The 13,091-nt window shown below is 41.9% G+C and overlaps 2 long non-coding RNA genes across 2 annotated transcripts in view; one reads left to right on the top strand and one right to left on the bottom strand.

Moving 5' to 3' along the window:
• LOC131356729 (uncharacterized) overlaps positions 1-7,580 on the bottom strand; it is a 24,792-nt gene extending 17,212 nt beyond the window's left edge. The window contains exon 1 of the long non-coding RNA XR_009205062.1: positions 6,900-7,580. This is a non-coding gene — a long non-coding RNA (uncharacterized LOC131356729). The remainder of the gene's footprint in view (positions 1-6,899) is intronic.
• LOC131356728 (uncharacterized) lies at positions 5,740-13,091 on the top strand. Its single transcript, XR_009205061.1, has 3 exons — positions 5,740-6,288; positions 12,688-12,791; positions 12,928-13,091. It is a non-coding gene; the product is annotated as an uncharacterized LOC131356728 (long non-coding RNA).

Below are 13,091 nucleotides of genomic sequence, written 5' to 3'. Positions count from 1 at the left end.
ATATAACTCACATACTCACACACTTTTATCATTTGACTAAATGCTTCACAGCTACAGGATGAATAAAATGTTCTGGAAAAATCTAATTATCTAATTCTTAGAAGGCGAAGCATTTAATCAGAAGTATTTGCTGTCATGGCCTTTAAATTGGTTGAACTTGACTCTTTACTGTTCTAGGACTTTCTCTCCTTCCAGAAGGTTTGATTAGGGATGGCTGTCTTCTTCTGATCTTCCTGGATGAAGTCTTCTGGTGTTGCGGCAGTATTTTGAGATAATCCTCCTGCCCCACTGTACAGTGTGATGCCACCACCACCGTGCTTCAGTGTCATAATGGTGCTCTTGGGATGTTCTTTTCCTCATTACATAGAGCTGATGATTTGATTTGATCACACAACAATCCTCTTGGAGTAAGTTTTCATTTCTGGCATCCAGAGTGACTTACAATTTATCATTTTATACAAGGGCGCAATTGAGGGTTAAGGACCTTGCTCGGGGGCCCGGCCCTCAGTGGGAGCTTGGTGGACCTGGGATTTGAGCCCAACACCTTAACCACTAAATGAACACATCCTCTCATGGAGCAGATTCTTCTTTCATGCACAACAGCTGCTCAGGACATGGTGATGTAGAACTTTCTCCTTTTCCCCCTCTACACCCACTCTCTTGGCAAAATTATATCCTCACATTTTCATACCACTGCTATGCTGATGACACCCAACTTATCTTCTCTTTCCCTCCCTCAGATACCACGGCTTCTGCTCGGATCTCAGCGTGTCTGGCGGACATTTCATCTTGGATGACAGCTGAAACTCAATCCCAGCAAAACTGAACTGCTGGTCATCCCAGGTGACTCATCCCCAGCCCAGGATTTTGCATTATCTCTGAACAACTCAATGATCTCCCACTGCTCGCAACCTTGGGGTAACCATGGACAATCAACTGTCCTTTTCCTCCCATGTTGTTAATGTCACAAACTCATGTCGGTTTCTTCTGTACAACATTAGAAGGATTTGACCATTCCTATCCACACAGGCTACTCAAGTGCTTGTTTAGTCTCTGGTCATTTCGAGACTGGACTACTGCAACTCTTGGCAGGTCTTCCTCTGAATGCAATTCGTCCACTGCAAATGATCCAAAATGCAGCTACGCGACTTGTTTTTAACCTGCCTAAGTTCTCCCACACCGCCCCACTGCAGCTCCTCCACTGGCTTCCGGTAGCTGCACGCATCAGATTCAACGCACTGATGCTTGCCTACAAAGCCAAGAATGGACCAGCACCATTTTACCTCAAAGACCTTATTACTCCTCGCACTACATCTCGCTCCCTCAGGTCCACTAGCACTGCCCGACTGGTCCCACCATCTCCCAGGGTAAAAGGTAGGTATTCATCTAGACTCTTCTCTGTTCTGGCACCAAGGTGGTGGAATGAACTTCCCCTAGATGTCCGTACAGCCAAGTCACTGACTGTCTTCAAACGACGTCTGAAGACCAACCTTTTCCTGTAGCACTTAAACTAGCTCTTATTTTTCCCTGTTTTTTTTGTATTGTTATATGTTTAAAAAAAAACCAACTCAATTTTAGGCGAATGGTATCCTGAGTCTGTAACCTATTGAACCAGTGTTAAAGTATTCAATAATAGAGACTTAAAGCACTTTTATACGTCACTCTGGATAAGAGCGTCTTCCAAATGCCAGAAATGTAAATGTAAATGTAAACTTTCCAGATGGTGGCTCTACATAGTTTGGTAGATGATGCCCCCTTCTCCTTCAGCAGTTCCTCTGTTGTTTGGCCTTCAGTTTATTGCTCTGGGAGTTGATTTGTGTCTCTTTCCTTATTCCTGATTTGTTTTTCATGTCATTATCCAGAGCGACTTACATTTACCTGATTTATACAGCTGAGCAGCTGAGGGTTAAGAGCCTTGCTCAAGCAGTCCAACATCTTCATCTCTGAGCTCGCACTTCTTCATCACGTTCTGTGGATTTTTAAATTTGTTTCTACAGATACTTGTGGTAGCTTCAGATGTTTTCTCTTAAATTAATTTCCAACACTTCCAAAGTTTTCTTTCGGAGATCTTAGTTGTTTGGATTTTCTCATGAGAACAAAAAGACCCTGAGTCTAGAAATGCACAACTGCATCAGCTTCTAGTGAATAAAACAACCAGAAAGCTTCTAGAAGTGAATAAAAACAACCAGAAAGCTTCTAGAAGTGAATAAAAACAACCAGAAAGCTTCTAGAAGTGAACAAAACACTCCTGCACATGCTGTGGTTTATTCTGTATATAAGTATCCGGAGTTAAATCCAGATTCGGATCATTTCAATCCTTAGACACATTCAGACGGAGCAGGACGCAGTAATAACTCTGACGCCGAGTTCCACACATTCTTCCACTGTCGTAAACTCGGACAGGTTAAAAGTTTACAAGCAGCCAAGCGGAAGACGGCCAGGTCTCACGAAATCCTCCGGGGTTCAAAGGTCAGCGCCGTTTCCCAGAGCAAAGGGCCGAGAGTGAACTTTGCTAAACTTCAAACCTGGAGGAGGAGGGGGTGGAGGTGGAGGAGGAGGACAACCTTCACCGCAAACTCTGACCTGCCGCAGGGTCAGTCGGGGGAGGAAGCACTCAGCTGTGCCAAGTTTACGACTCGCGCAACCATCCTGAGAAGAGTGCTAAAGAGGGCTTTAAGAAAACGGGAACAGATGGCACGGCGAGGTCAGCGAGGAGCGACGAGGCGAGAGCGGGGAAAAAAAACGGGAAAAGCTTCATGTAGAATTCAAATCGTTTGCTAAGAGATGAACGATGGAGGATTTATATCAGCCTTGAATATTATGCATAAGTGCATTTGAATTTTTTTAAACAATACATTAAAAATGTGTTATTTTTTACCAAATGACGTGTTTAAACTGCAGAGATTAACGACTTCAAAATTATTTTATGAAAATATATTAATACGTGTTTTTTTGCATATAGAAGTAGCTTTAAAACTGAGAATTTGAATCAATATGGTACGCTCGTATCAAAAGATATACATAAAAATGAGTAGAATGATTTAGGATTTATTTGGTGAATCCTGCGTTCTGATTGGTCAGAAGACACTGATTAAACATTCTCATTCACACCAACACCAACCAAAAAACATCATCAAGTTTCTCCACTGAATCCTGCATCCTGATTGGTCAGGAGGTGCTGATTAATCCTCCATAACAGCAGCTGTGACAGTATTAATGCTCTCCGTGAATACGTTTCTATAGCAACAGCTGGTTCACAGGGACGTGTACAGAAGACGCTCTGGAAGGAGTCTCCAGTGTCAGGGATAAAGTTTCCGACATGTTTAGGACAGAACCTTGTCATGTTTTATTAACATTCCTTAATTATTTGAAATAAGTTGAGGAAAGAGGCAGAGACTCTCCGTCACGTCGCTCTCTAATCCGGCGTTGATCCGAGCTGCTGAGACGTCGATTAAACACAGTAACACCTGCTGCCTGATCTTTCCAAAAGCGGCTAAAAACAAAAGCCCTCCAGATCCTTCTTTCTTTCTCTCTTTCTTTCCCTCCTGCCATCTGCAGCCTGGAACCTTTTGCCTCAGTGAAAGCAGAGGAGATAAAAGAACTTCTTTTCAGCGTCACTCAGAGACTCAGCGCTCATCGCTTCTCTCTCTCTTTTTTTTACCGGGACACTTTTTCATCTTTAATTGCCGTGTTTCCTCTCTGGGGCTCATGATTAATGGTCTTTCTTCAGCAGAAGGATCAAGTTTTAATGTTAATCAATAACTCTGGTGATAATCAATCTCTCTCTGCTGACCCACTGTTATGACACACACACACACACACCCAGGTTAATAGATCAAAGCGAGGAAGAAGAGGATGATGAATCACCACAAACCACATATGAATGAAGAAGGAAGGATGAGAGGAGGAAAAATGATTTTTTAATTTTTTTATTTTTATCACTGAAAGTTTACAGAAGTGTGATCTGAGCAAGACCAAAAAAATAAGATAAATAAACCCTGAAAATAATAAATAAGACTAATCTTTTTTGCAGTAGATGTGGAATTAATGCGTAGCGAGGATTGTGGGTTTGGGGTTTCGGTGAATAATTTGACTGCCGGATGGAAGACTATAAGATGTTCGACATTCTGTTACCGTGGTAACAACAGGCTTAAAATAGGAAACAAGTCATCAGCCAGACAGCGATGAACGACGATCGCTGTACTCCAAACCAGCCGGCCATGTTTGTAGTGTGTGTGTCGTCGTGTGTGTTTGTTTGTTCGTTTGTTGGTTTGTTTTTTTATATATTTTACGTAATTGCTTTATTAAAATTGGGGCACAGAGTAAAAAAAGGTTTGACAGCAAAGAGAACACACACACACACACACTTGCATCAGGGCCTAATAAAGTGATATACAGCTTATGTCAAACGTGCATTCTTCTATTCGATAAATAAATATAAATAAGTAAATAAATAAATAAATTGATTGATTAAATAATTCTGTCAAAATCCTATTTTCCTAAAATCCTATTTAATCCTAAATCCCATTTGTGTGGTAGGATCTGCAGAGCAAGAAACAAACACACAAACAAATAACAATAAAATACAACAATAATAATTCCTCTTAGGAAATTTAATGAAGCTCTAAAAAATTCCTTAATTTGAACAGTGAGGCTGTGATAGTACACACACACACACACACACACACACACAGTACAGATAGGTAAAGATCAATGACTGAGAAGAAAGCAGCAAGGAGCCACTCGGGAGCCTAAAGAGTCGACTCTTATTGTTCAGATGAGTCGATTCATCCAATTCACTGAATCACCATCGCTAGTTTTCTCCCCTTTTTATCTCTCTGTAAATCACACAGTTCTTAAAGATGCCTAGAATTTAAGTTTTAGGACACTTTTATTTCTCCAGAAGGATTTCTGAGAGAGAGAGAGAGAGAGAGAGAGAGAGAGAGAGAGAGAGAGGAGATAAAAGAGACATCTCCTTCATGGCTTTGAGGATTTCGATCTACAGCAGTGGTGTAACGGAGACTCGTATTATCTCCACCAGATTATCTCCCAATTGTTCTGACCAAACAAAGGCACACACACACACACACACACCAGAAGGGCAGATGGTCAGTGTCCGTGACCTCTGACCCCAACCGCACACGCTCAGTGTCACTGCAGGCCACCCAGCTAACCTCAGCCCTGAACAGAAAGGTTAATGAACACGGCACCAGGTCAGCGCTGGAGACCGCTCCAGGAGGAAAGACTGAAAATAATAACAAATAATCTCTAATCATCTGTGAGCCTTTCCACAAACATGGGCGTGATCTGGAGCTGTGTTAGGAATCATTTACTCAAACACACGCTCCAGCAAATAAATAACATCAACCTCCAGCAGTGGGAGATAAACCCTCTGAGGAAAAAGTGATGACATTCCCAATCATACAACTGACCATCATGAACAAGCTGAGTTAGCTTAAGCTCCACCCACAATGGATCGAGATTAAGACACATGACAGGAACGAGAGAGAGAGAGAGAGAGAGAGAGAGGGAGAGAGAGAGAGAGAGAGAGAGAGAGGGAGAGAGAGAGAGAGAGGGAAAGAGAGAGAGAGAGAAAGACAGAGAAATACAGAGAGAGAGAGAGACAGAGAGATACAGAGAGAGAGAGAGATACAGAGAGAGAGAGAGACAGAGAGATACAGAGAGAGAGAGAGAGAGAGAGAGATAGCGAGAGAGACAGAGAGAGAGAGCGGCAGGAGATAAACCCTCTGAGGAAACGTGATGAAATTTCGGATCATACAACTGATCATCATGAACCTTTCCTACAAGCTGTAGTAATCTTAAGCTCCGCCCACAGTGTATGGAGATTTAGACATGACAGGAACAGGATCATGTTCAAGCCATTCACACAGGCATCGTGTGGTCAGCAGATCAGATCATGGAATGTTTCACATCCAGTCCTGTAATGATGCAACACTGCAGGCTGATAATGACCATACTCAGCGTCATGGCTGCTGTTGCATCATCACTGGATCTGGACTGTGATAAAAGTTTGCACAACCAACAGCACTGGATGCAGGACGTGGACCAGTTTAAATCGACTCTGAGGAACGTGGGAATACACCCAGGATGGGAAGTGGTAGGATCTATCAGCATGGGTTTGGGAGGTGGAAGGAACCAGGATTAAACATGTCTGTGAATCAAACCCCTGGAGCTGTGAGGTCTCAGTGGACATATCAGTGGTCAGTTATGTAGCTGCAGGACATCTGATCTGTGTATAAATGGCAGAGATGGGCGTGTCTTCACCATGTAAGTGAGCTGATCATACTAATAAGGGGCTTCATCATGAATTATTCATGCTAGGAACTCAGGAACTTCCTCAGGAACGTCCTCGAGACCTTCTTTATTTATTGTTCTTAAGGTTTCAGAGCAAAAAGAAAAAGAAAAGGCACAAATACACAATCTGGGGTTTCTTTATACCAAAGAAATGCCAAAACCTTTACTTTTCCATTAGGACAGAAATATTAACCGTTAGTAGTTCACAGAATTGTTGAATAGAAAGTCGAATATGTTATAAAGCAGTAATAGATTACTGACATGACGTTACTACACTCATAAATACTCCAGTAATAAGGTGAGTGTGAAGATAGATAGATAGATAGATAGATAGATAGATAGATAGATAGATAGATAGATAGATAGATAGATACAAGTGTGTGTGTGTGTGTGTGTGTGTGTGTGTGTGTGTGACACACTTAAAGTAAACTCAGTCTAATGCACAGAGCATAATTAGACATTAGAGACGTGATTGAACACCGCGAGGTCACGTGATCAGCTTCGCATGATGAGCTCATATGTAAACACGGATTTAAGGCAACAAGAAACAAACAAACAAACAAACAAACAAAAGCAGCACTCACCGGTTTCAGAAAGGTAGCGGAGAGAAGAAAAAAGAAATCAGCATCACTTCCGTATGAAGGGACGTGACATGAAGCCTCTCCTGTCCGTGCACCGCGCTCGCGCTCAGGACCACCGGAGAGGGGGGCGGGTTCTAGATAATATCACGCGCGCACCGTGACGTCCAAACCCTCGGAACGCACAGTTTGACAAGGGTCCTGGACGATCCCGGTGACTACCGTCCCAGAACAACACTCAGAACGTCCTCGCGCTCAGTTCGGTTCGGTTCAGCACGCGCACATTGTCATTTCCGCCGGGAATGTGTGAGCGTCTGTCTTTTACATCAGGTCCACCTATACGCGCTGATGGATTATACTCTGTTCTAGTCCAGCCCTCGTGCTCCAGGAGTGTATGCATGCACTTTAGTGAGATATCAGACATGCAGTAAAGTATTGGCACCCCCTCCACCAGACCCCCCCCCCTATAAACCTTTATATACGTTTGCACGCGGGATCATGTGACTGACGAACACTCCACTGTGCTATACCTTGAAGTTGCACGTGACACCGTGTGAATAGTACGGGAGCAATTCCCACGTAAATGTTCACAAATCAGTCACCTGAAGCCTTGCACACGTGAATCAGCACGAGATTCGGATTTAAGTGCATCCGTGAAGTGCATGTTGTTGTTTTTTTTTTAGAACACACACACACATACAGAGAGAGAGAGAGAGAGAGAGAGAGAGAGAGAGACTAAAGCATTACTTTCTGACACCATGAATGAGTCGGCTCCTTCAGTCGGCTCCGTGTGAGCTGAACGTTGAGAGTCGACTCACATGTACAATAGCAGTTTTATTTATTTATTTATTTATTTATTTTTACAGATTTGTTTTTACTTATTTTTTTTAGTTTACACACACACACACACACACACACAATAAACCTTTACTTTCCGACACCCTGAATGAATCGGCTCCTTCAGTCGGCTCCGTGTGAGCTGAACGTTAAGAGTCGACTCACATTTATGAAAGCAGTTTTATTCATTTACAGTTTTTGTACATTTTTATTTCTACTTTGCTCACTTAGTTAACACACACACACACACGCGCGCGCGGGCTTTTCATTTTTAGCACTATGAACGAGTCGACTCCTCAGGTGAACTTTCACATTTTGACTCGTACATATAAGTGGTTTATTTTATATTTGCAGTAGCGCACACTATGAACCCTTACTTTCCGACACCATGAATGAGTCGGCTCCTTCAGTCGGCTCTGTGTGAGCTGAACGTTGAGAGTTGACTCATATGTACGAAAGTAGTTTATTCATTCATTTTACAGATTTATTTGACTTAAGTTAGTTAACACACACACACACACACACACACACAATGAACCCTTACTTTCCGACACCATGAATGAATCGGCTCCTTCAGTCGGCTCCGTGTGAGCTGAACGTTAAGAGTCGACTCACATTTATGAAAGCAGTTTTATTCATTTACAGTTTTTGTAGTTTTATTTCTGCTTTGCTCACTTAGTTAACACACACACACACACCGACACCATGAATGAGTCGGCTCCTTCAGTCGACTGAACGTTAAGAGTCGACTCACATGTACGAGAACAGTTTATTTATTTTAAAGATTTATTTTTTACTTGGCTCACTTATTTAAGACACACACACACACGCACACACACACAAGGAGCCGAAAGAGTCGACTCTCTGAGATTGCTGACCGCAAAAAATGACCACACTCGATGTTGGAGTAGGAATCTCTAAACACCTTGAGCAGCAGCGACCTCATGTGGTGGTTTTTTGTAAGTGTATCCGTGGTGCAGTAAAAATGACCATGTCCTGTGACTCTGAGGTTCTGCACCTCTGTGGTTTTTGGTGCCCAGCGTCAAAAAGTCAAAGTGAGGGCTCGAGGAACCTAAAAGCATTTTAAAACAACCAAATCTGCTGCAGTTACACTTATTTAAAGTAAAAACATTGATTAAAAAATAAATCTGGTTTCGTGAAAAAAACTGATTTATAATCTTTAGTTACATTTTTACTTTTTCAATTTTACAAGTTCAAGGTTTCTGGAAGTTTCTCATGACATGACACTTATGTGTGGGACTGACTGGTGTGTTTTTAGAAACAGTGTGTGTGTGTGTGTGTGTGGGTTTGTGTGTGTGTGGGTTTCAAATGTTAAGTTCCTTCCTGAAACTTCACACGTATCTTAACTTGATGAGTAGAATTCACACCTTTTATATTTAGAATAATTTTTAGACAGTGTGTGTGTAAGAGTGTGTGTGTGTGGTGGGTGTTAGTTGTGTAAGTTGTGACCATGATATGATCATCATGATGACTGAGGTCTGACCTTCAGGTGGAGATTAAACTGAAGAAAAGTCCAATTCTTTCAATAAAAATAATGCCTTTTTTATTAAAAGTATAAAATAAAACATTTCATTGTTTATAACTGAGATTAAAGATGAATGATTTATTGTCTTCACTGTCGCATTTATAGCATTCACATACTTTTTATCTAAAGCTATAATAATAATAATAATAATAAAACACCTTCGTTTAATAACGTAGCACAGTTCTGCATTCTGATTGGCCGGTTCTCATTTCCATAGCAACAGGGACGTGTACGAGAGACATAAATGAAATTAAAGTGTGGAATCAGTGACATGACAATGTTTATTATAACAGTTTCGGTGCGTTGTAACAGAGTCGCTTTATGGTTTGTGGTTTTTTTCGCTAACATGACTGAAGAGAATACAGAGAAGGCTGGTGAGGGAAAGAATCGCTGCACAAACCATTAAAGAGTAACGACAAACAGATAAAAAGTCAATAAGAATCGTCAAGAATTACACTGCTGTTGGTAAAAGAGGCAGAAAACACCTGAGGGCATGCCGTGATAGGAAAATAATCATCTTCTGCATGTCACCTCGTCGCCAGTTATTATTATTATTATTATTATTATTATTATGCTACTATTCCAGCACTGTTTTATTTTTTGATTGAATGTTCCATACTGAGATAATCACGCACACACACACACACGCACACGCACACGCACACGCACATGCACACGCACATGCACACGCACACACGGAAATATAGCAAGAAGAGGAAATTGGGGGAGGGAGGGATGGACAGGATGTTAATTGGGTCATGGGTTTATCTGACAAAGCCACTTAACCACAGGTTTCGCTGGTGATACTGCACTATGGAACAGGGCGAGTTAGGCAAAAAATGATGACAAAACAAGTCGGAATTATTCACCGGCCAACGGGGAAGAAACTATCAGCTGGAATTTGGAAAAAACGTTTATATTTACAGATGATTTTACTGTCCGAAGCAGCTCACGCTCGAGACGTGATACAACAGTGAGGGTGAGGGTTGTTCCATGTTCATGTACAGCATTTAGATGTACACTTCAGTTAGCAGGCAGTAATTTGCATCAAATACATCCTCATGATGGATTTCATGGTCAGTGTGGCATGGGTTTAAAAAACATGTTGGGTGGACAAGTGGACCTTGATGGAAATTCCTCCACCACCGCCAAATTATATTTATGGTATTTGGCAGACGCCCTTATTCAGAGAGACTTACAATTTATGTCATTTATACAACTGAGCATTAAGGGCCTTGCTGAAGGGCCCAGTAGTTTTAGTGGACCTGGGATTCAAACTGATAACCTTCTGATCAGTAATCCAACACCTTAACCACTCAGATACCACCACTACCACCTTCAGCAGGGTTAGCCCTACTAATAACCAACACACATGACAGAAATCCATCCATCTATACAAGCACTTATCCTAGACATTGATGGTAGGGAACCTGGAGCCTATTCCAGGGGATATGGGGCACAAGGAAGGCAGGGGACATCGTGGACCAGGAGCGAACCCTATCACAAATTTACAAGCCCTTCAGACTGTAGGAGGAAACCCAGACTGCATGCAAATTCCACGTAAACGGTGCAGAGTCGGAAATCAAACCACCAGCCCCAGAGGTGTGAAGCAAATGTGCTAACCACTAAGTCTACCTACGTGCCCCTGCACTGCACCGCCCCCTCGGATAACAGAAATACCCTTAGGATACACAGAATCTAATAAGCTGTTGTAGAAAAAAACATGTCAAACTTTACACCTTAACCTTGTATGTATCAAATACCAACACCTTATCATCATCAAAATCATCATCATCTGGGTGGTTACACCGACAACGCCAGATGAATTCAACCAGCTGATCTTGAGATTTCACAATAACATCAATCGGTCTGGCCAAAACCTTCATCACTGGGCCACAGGTTCAGGAGTGGTCAGCTGGAGGACCGTGGTTCGGACGCAGGGGCAGCGGAGTATTTCGGTTATTTCACTGAAACAAGAAAAAAAACAAAATTAGTTTAGTGGTTAAAACATTTGTGGAGCAGTTCCTCGGTGTCATGTTATCCAACCACATGGTGTCGTTCACCCTCACCTGGGTGAAGTGATGACAGACCACATGAAGCCATAATGAAAGCAGAATGTTTCAAGACGTTTTGGACGGAGAAGTTCGAGTTTATTCTCCACGCATCGGACTCAAAAGTCATCTGCTAATGACCGCGAGAACCCAAACAGCATTTATCATCATGCGTCATGCTAATCACATTTGTAGAAAAAGAAGAATTTCACGATGTGGTTAAATATCTCTGATCTCTGAAGTTTCTAAAGCAATTCACTTCAAGCTAGCGGTTTGCGTAATTTTCCAGATAGTCGCCCGTTGACGTAAAAGACAGACTCGTCTAAACAAGCTATCTGTGGTGAGATGCAAAACATTGTGCTAATCTCCATCTCCACTATTAACCCTCGACCCTGAGCAGACGGGCTTCTGTTAACCACAGAACATATTTCCGTTTTTTTGCTTCTCTTTTTTTTTCCCTCACAGCATCAGCAATCCTTCTTTCACATATTCATGTAAATGGCTTTTACTACATTAAATGATATTTAATTGCGTTTGTATTTTTCAGTCTAGATTCAGAGATGAACAAGATGTTGTGTATTAGCGCTTTAAGCTACAAACTAAATAAATAAAGAGGTACAGGCCATGCTAATGAAGTAAAACAATGTGCGTGTAGTAATAATGACTGATTCTCTGTGTGTGTGTGTGTGTGTGTGTGTGTGTGTGTGTGTGTGTGTGTGTTAATCTAGTGTTTAACTCCAGTCAAGCTGCACATATTTTGGATAAGTTGGATTTCTGGCCCTTGGTGTAAACCACACTCAGGTTTTTCTGTAGAATTGATGCTTTTTAGACCTCAGTCCCCACACCAGCTTTTAAACCAGTGGAGAAGTGATATCTGTATTAATACCATTCTGTTCGCATTGTGATCCTCATCCTCATCAGTCATGTTCTCTCGTTCTCTCCTGCCGGTTCTGCTGGTTCTCGCCTGCCTTCAGGCCTCTGCCACGGCCGTCAGTAAGATAACGTTTCACATCCTTGTCTCAATTTCTTGTACATATTTCGTAATCTAGGTTTTTCTTCATGCATTTCAGCTCAAAATAGACATGAGTAAGATGACGAATAAAGAGTTGACTAGTAGTGCGATGTCTCACGAGTATTACTCACTACCACTCCATGACGACGAATTTCTTAAAAAGACGAGCAGGTTGTGTAAAAATCACCAGCGTGAATAAACTGTGACTGTGTTACAGTAAAATACTGAGTGATACAATGGGGTGATGAGGCAGAATTATTTCCTGTATAAGTTTTTCCTGTAAAGGCACGTTATTAAAGAAAGCCACATCAGAATTCAAGAGTGATGAATAATTTCTTTCCCCTACAGATGGAAAGCCACCAGAACCGTGCTGTTTCAAACTCCAGATGAGAAGAATTCCTGTCAAGGTGATTGACTCGTATAAAAGAAACGTGCACGAAAGCCGGAATCATGTAGGTCTCCAACGCATAGCTTCATTCCTCCATATTTTAACAGTACTTTAAATCTGAATACGTCGGGACGTGCGAGTGTTTGTTTGGATCCTAGTTTTACTCTGATGCGAGTCTCTAAATATCTCTCCTTATGCAGTTTTACTCTGAAGAACGGTCTTCGCATGTGTGCTGACCCTGGACATCACTGGGTGCAGAAGTGTGTGGAAAAACTGGACCAGCGCATGACTGAAAGCCTGATTAAAAACCAAACGAGTGGCTAACAAAATGGACTGAAACTTAGACAAACGTTTGCTTGAATTA

Source organism: Hemibagrus wyckioides, linkage group LG07 (assembly GCF_019097595.1).
Source record: "Hemibagrus wyckioides isolate EC202008001 linkage group LG07, SWU_Hwy_1.0, whole genome shotgun sequence".
In the NCBI taxonomy this organism is placed as follows: Eukaryota; Metazoa; Chordata; class Actinopteri; order Siluriformes; family Bagridae; genus Hemibagrus; species Hemibagrus wyckioides.
The sequence above is the reverse complement of the archived record's forward strand: the minus strand, read 5'-3'. Positions and strand labels throughout refer to the sequence as shown.